Below are 5,961 nucleotides of genomic sequence, written 5' to 3' on the forward strand. Positions count from 1 at the left end.
CGTCTCGCCCGACCCCAAGGACGCGGGTTCCGTCTCGCTCGACCCCAAGGACGCAGGTTCCGTCTCGCCCGACCTCGAGGCCACGAGTTCCGTCTCGCCCAAGGCCACAGGCTCTGTCTCACTCGACCTCGAGGACGCGGGTTTTGTCTCGTCTGACGGGGACCCATACCGCCGCCAACCACTCCAGGTCCAAGCATATGGGCCTGGGTCAAAACTCTGACGCCAGGGAAGAGGCTGTCACGCCTCGATATAACCCATGGCCATGACGGGCCATACTTGGGGATTCACATCAAGAACAGTGTCGGACGTGCCGGTGCTGTTCTGTCTAATCCTCGTACGGACACTAGCAGACGCGTCAGTTCACCACGACGTCCGCCGTGACAGAGTGGAACGCCATGATCGACAGATGACGCCTACCCTTGGTGCCAGTAATGAACAGGGCCACGACATGGAGCCATCCCTGTTGACATCTACAGGATCGGCGGGACCCGCATGAAGGAGAAGAAGGACCCAGCAACCATGGAAGTCTTCTTCTCTCTCGTTTTTCTCCTTTTCCTCCTCTATAACCCGCGTTTTCTCTTCGCCTGTAAAAGGGGAAGCAGGGCGTCCCATGAAAAAGGGGATCTAGACACAAGAGCACGACACGAGCACATGGCTAAGCGGCAAGCGAGCTCTCAGCACCCGTTCACTCATTCCACCAGAGACTTGGGGTCCTCTTCCTCTCTCGCCTGTTTGTAACTCCTACTGCAAATCAAGTGTCGGTAACATGAGCAACAGCGAACTGGACGTAGGGACATTCCGTCCGAACCAGTATAAACCCTTATGTCCTCCGAGCACACCATTCGAATTAGACGCACAAATACAAATTTACTCATCGGTGATCCGAAAACACCGACACATCTCTCGTATAGGTGAAAGACTACTTTTTATGAGGCAATGATTTCATCTGCTTGCGTTGACGAAGCCCTAATTAGTTACGCCGAGCCTAGTACATCTCTAGTTCTTCTTCAATGTTTTTGTGAAGAAAAACTTGAATTTTCCATAGTGCCATTAACACCAACCCATCACCCAACAGTTGTCGCCGTCACGGTCTTCGTGGCACCTCCCGTCCATAAATAAATAAAACGTGTGCCCACAAATCTCTTCGCTGGCAACCGCAGCACAATCCCGTGCGGCAGCGGCACACGCACTCGCACAGCAGCGCCCGCCTCGATTCTCCTCTTGCCAAAGCACCCCCCATCTCCACAGAATTCCGCTCCCTCCTCGTCTCCTCCTCCCGCGCCTGCGCGTTGTGAGGTGAGGTCTGACCCCGAGGCCGCAATGGCGACAGCGGAGGTGGTGGTGACCAACGGCTTGGGCGGCGCCGACACCAAGGCCGCGTTTAAGGAGATATACAGCAAGCTCAAGGAGGAGATGCTCGAGGACCCCGCCTTCGAGTTCACCTGACGAGTCGCTCCAGTGGATCGACCGTGTAATGCTCTTCCCCCCTCCCCTTAGTTCTACTGTGGGTGTCGGCTTCTTGATCTCGGGCGGTCTCGTCAGTTCTTTTGATTTCTACAGAGTTTTATGGGCTTTCGGTGATTCCGAGGATCTGGCTGGCCGTTGAATTCTTCCGGTTGAGGGTTATGAGTATCAGAGTCAGAGTACTCTCTCTCTCACTGAATAAATCAATTACTAGAGTTGGACTAGTCAAACTTTTCTAGACCGAATTTATAGAAAAGAGCACGAATGTTTATGTTAACAAATGATCACGATACTAATTTAGTTTCATAAATCTTGATGTTCTTTTTCTATAAATTCGGACAAACTTGAAAAAATTCCTAAAAAGAAAACTCTAAGAGTTGATTTATTCAGAGACGGAGGGAGTACATAAACAAGAAGGTTTCTGTTTAGATTAGTTTAAATGTGTTAGAATTACTAGTCTGCCTGGGAATTCTGATTAAAAGAGTGAGTGATCTCTTAAAATCCCTTTGTATCAGTCACATAAAAATGGGACTTAGGAAACATGAAACAACTACTGTGTTTTCTACTTTGGGTTTAGTGTAGGCTACCAAAGGATCGATGAATCGATCAATTTGTTGCGAAAGGCCTAACAGGGTTGAAATTTGCTGTTACCTGTTACTAAAAGTAACTTCCCTTGCTAATAATTTGCTCACCAAAGTTTAGTTACTCTGTGGCTTTTACCTCTGGTGACTGGTCACAATTAGATGATGTTTTGGGTAGCAAATTAGGTTGGTGATTAGTTACTTTTTAGTATCCCAAACCTCATCTGATTTATGACTCAAGTATAATGGGTATTTAATATGTTTCCATTGGAGCATACCTTCTATACTGATCTGGGCCTCGGGTAAACTTACAGGATTTTTGTTTTAGAAAAAAATGCTCCCTGAACACTATTAAGCTGTGCAACTTCTTCGAAAATTGACTATTTGAGTTACATGTGACTATGCACTGAGTAAAGGGGTAAATATCAAAATGCTGAAAGTTATGGTAACGATTTCACGAAAATGTCAAAAAACTGGAGTTCACAAGACGGTTCTTATAATGATTGTCCACTAATTTCCATTTTGATTTGTAGTTTCTGTCTCCAGAGAAGGAAATCAACAGAAACTGGAAATCTACATAATGGATCCCCATTGTTTCTGATGATGTCTTTCTTTTAGTTTCTGTGGTTAAGATCAGAGAATAATGTATCATTAGCTTGGATAACTTTTTGACTTGTTTATTTCTTCTGGAGTAGATGGTGGATTACAATGTGCTTGGAGGAAAGTGCAACCGTGGGCTCTCTGTCATCGATAGCTACAAGATATTGAAGGGTGTTGATGTTCTGAGCAAGGAGGAGACATTTCTTGCCTGCACCCTTGGCTGGTGTATTGAATGGGTACTACGTCCTGCTGGTGTTGTTTTCAAGCATTTTTAATGTTAATAGATTGATTTTTCTGCTAATTTGGAATTTTAAATCACTATTTTCTTATCTTGCAGCTTCAAGCTTATTTTCTTGTGCTTGACGATATTATGGACAACTCCCAGACACGACGTGGCCAGCCTTGCTGGTTTAGAGTGCCGCAGGTTAGATCAGAAGCATCTATCCTTTTTACTTACCAAATTATTTCTATCGGTTTTTGTTTTGATGGCTGTACTAAGGTCTTACTTGAGAAGTTTGGTGTTAAACCCGAGTTATATAAGAATCCATCCATCAGTTTTCTGCTAAGCCATGTTTTTGTCATATCTCCTCTTAACTAACTTATTCATGTTCCATGATTCTGTTTCATTTCCTCATAGGGAGGTCGTTTATACTAGTGTATTGTTGAGCTTTTGCAGATTGTTTTAGGCTTTTAGCTTCTAAAGTATGAAACCTATTGCTCACCTTTTGTTTTGCAATAGGTTGGCCTCATTGCTGTAAATGATGGGATTATCCTTCGCAATCATATTTCACGAATCCTTCAACGCCACTTCAAAGGAAAGCCATATTATGTTGATCTCATTGACCTATTCAATGAGGTAATCATATCTTCTGACATAATAATTTATTCATGCTATGTATGTTGGATGCTTCGTACATATGACTGATTCACTTTTTATGTTTTCAGGTTGAGTTCAAGACAGCTTCAGGGCAATTGTTGGATCTTATCACTACCCACGAGGGTGAAAAGGATCTAACTAAATATAACTTGACAGTGTAAGTTTATTTCACTGTATCAGTAACATAATTCACACGCTTTGTTTCCTTGCATGATTTATTGTGTAGTTTCCAGAATGAGTTATTATTATGTGTTTGGCACCTCAAATTTGGGACATAATATTTATTTGTGCTAATTTCTCTCAATGATTTTCATTTTGCACAGTCACCGCCGCATCGTTCAGTACAAGACAGCTTATTATTCATTCTACCTTCCTGTAAGAGTTATTGCTCTATATATTCCTCTCAGTTATCTGAAATCTGAATGTTAGCATTTTAATTTGATGAATGTGGTAACAAGTTTCTACTCTACTCAAGGTTGCATGTGCATTGCTGCTGGCTGGTGAGAACTTGGATAACTTTGGTGATGTAAAGAACATTCTCGTCGAAATGGGAACATACTTTCAAGTTCAGGTAATGCTCTTGTTCTTTGAAGGCCAAATGATATGGATTTGCTATATTGGACTACCTCTGATTAATGATATTTGTCTACAGGATGATTATCTAGATTGTTTTGGTGATCCTGAATTCATTGGCAAGGTTAGGTGTTTGCACCTTTTCTTTCTACTATATAGAATAAAGTGTTACTGTTGGGTGAATTGCAATCAAGGCCCTGTTTTCTTGAACTTCATCTCATCAGTATTTATTCTTATCACAGATCGGAACTGACATTGAAGACTACAAATGTTCCTGGCTAGTTGTGCAAGCTCTTGAACGTGCTGATGAGAACCAAAAGAGAATTCCTGTTTGTAAGCACTATAAAAATTGGCCAATTTTTTCACAACATAAACGACCAAGTAAAAAATCCCTTCATGTATGTTCAAACAGGAAAATTATGGAAAGACTGATCCAGCATGTGTTGCAAAGGTGAAGGACTTGTACAAAGAGCTTAAACTGGAGGTATGTCCTGACCATTCCATGTTCTTATGATTTATTGTTTCGAGTCCACCTTGTATGCATCACGGTTCATTGTTACTGTCTGGAAACGGTTAAATCCAACATCTGATGGTCATGATGCACTGACCTGGTTAAATGTACTGAAACAATGCCCATAATGTGGGCATTTACATGTGGCTGATCCCCAACACTCTGTTTGCCGTATATGTTCTGTTTTGCTGACGTCCTCTCCTGATTGATATAAATCCAGGAGGTTTTCCATGAGTACGAGAGGGAGAGTTACAACAAGCTGATTGCCGACATCGAGGCCCAGCCGAGCAAGGCAGTCCAGACTGTTTTAAAGTCCTTCCTTCACAAGATCTACAAGAGGGACAAGTAGACGCTTGCATCAAATTACTATACTTGATTGATGCGGACGAGTAATTTGTACTATGTTGTTTTGTGTTTTCATTCACCTCTTGTACCGTACACCTCGAATGAATGTAATAAAGCACAGTGCAGGGATGCGTAACTAGCTTGTGTCACCATTCACCAACGCATCCACAGTTCCTGGGTCGTTCCGTCCTTCTCAACTTCCAAAGGATTTGAGAGGACGAATGCTCTGTAAACGACAGTGTCCAGTGTTGTTCTTAATGGTGGCGATCTTGATAAGGCAGACAGGGGCACAGGGCACCCCGCACCCGGGTGCCAGTCTACTGTGCTCCCCGATTGGACCGGTGCACACCATTTGATGCCTTTCGTATCCAGTATGTTTAAAACTCTCTTTCTTTTTTCCTCTGAAGCTCCGTTTGGAGGGCTTATGAGCTTAGGGTTTAGTGGATGGGCTAAGGCCAATTATTAATAGCTAACTAAAAATTAGCCATCTAACTATTAGCCCATGCATGTTTGGATCCTAAACTAAAATGTGCATATATTAGCAATGAGTTATTGGTCCAAGTTAGCTAGTTATACTTGGCTATAAATTAACAATTAGCCAAGAGTTTGGCTAAAAATTAGCTCACCTATTTGAATGAACTAGATTAAGATTCAACAGGACCTCAGTTTGGCCAACTAGATCCTTCACAAATTAGAAAGAAATTGCCTGGGATAATGGTGTATTGTCCACTGAGGAGACATGGCTAGGCAACAATCTCAGGAAGCACTCGTTGGCTCTATCTCCTCTTAAATGGACGATAGCAAGGGGTCGGTCTAGGATCTATCGGCTTAAGGAAGGCGATGCTAATACTTGCCCCTTTGACCGTTTCAGATTATCTTCAAACTTATTGATGGGGAAATGTTGGTTACTGGTGATGATGATAAAGCAAAGATAATTGATGATTTCTATATTGGACTATTGGGGACTAGTAAAGACTAGGACTACACCGTTAATCCGAACGACCTGAGCA

General features: G+C 42.8%; 1 pseudogene; it reads left to right on the forward strand.

Annotated features, from left to right (window-relative positions):
- Positions 1-1,154: 1,154 nt before the first annotated feature.
- LOC136458798 (farnesyl pyrophosphate synthase-like) lies at positions 1,155-5,090 on the forward strand (annotated as a pseudogene).
- The last annotated feature ends 871 nt before the right edge of the window (positions 5,091-5,961 follow it).

This window comes from Miscanthus floridulus, chromosome 6, assembly GCF_019320115.1.
Source record: "Miscanthus floridulus cultivar M001 chromosome 6, ASM1932011v1, whole genome shotgun sequence".
NCBI classification, from domain to species: Eukaryota; Viridiplantae; Streptophyta; class Magnoliopsida; order Poales; family Poaceae; genus Miscanthus; species Miscanthus floridulus.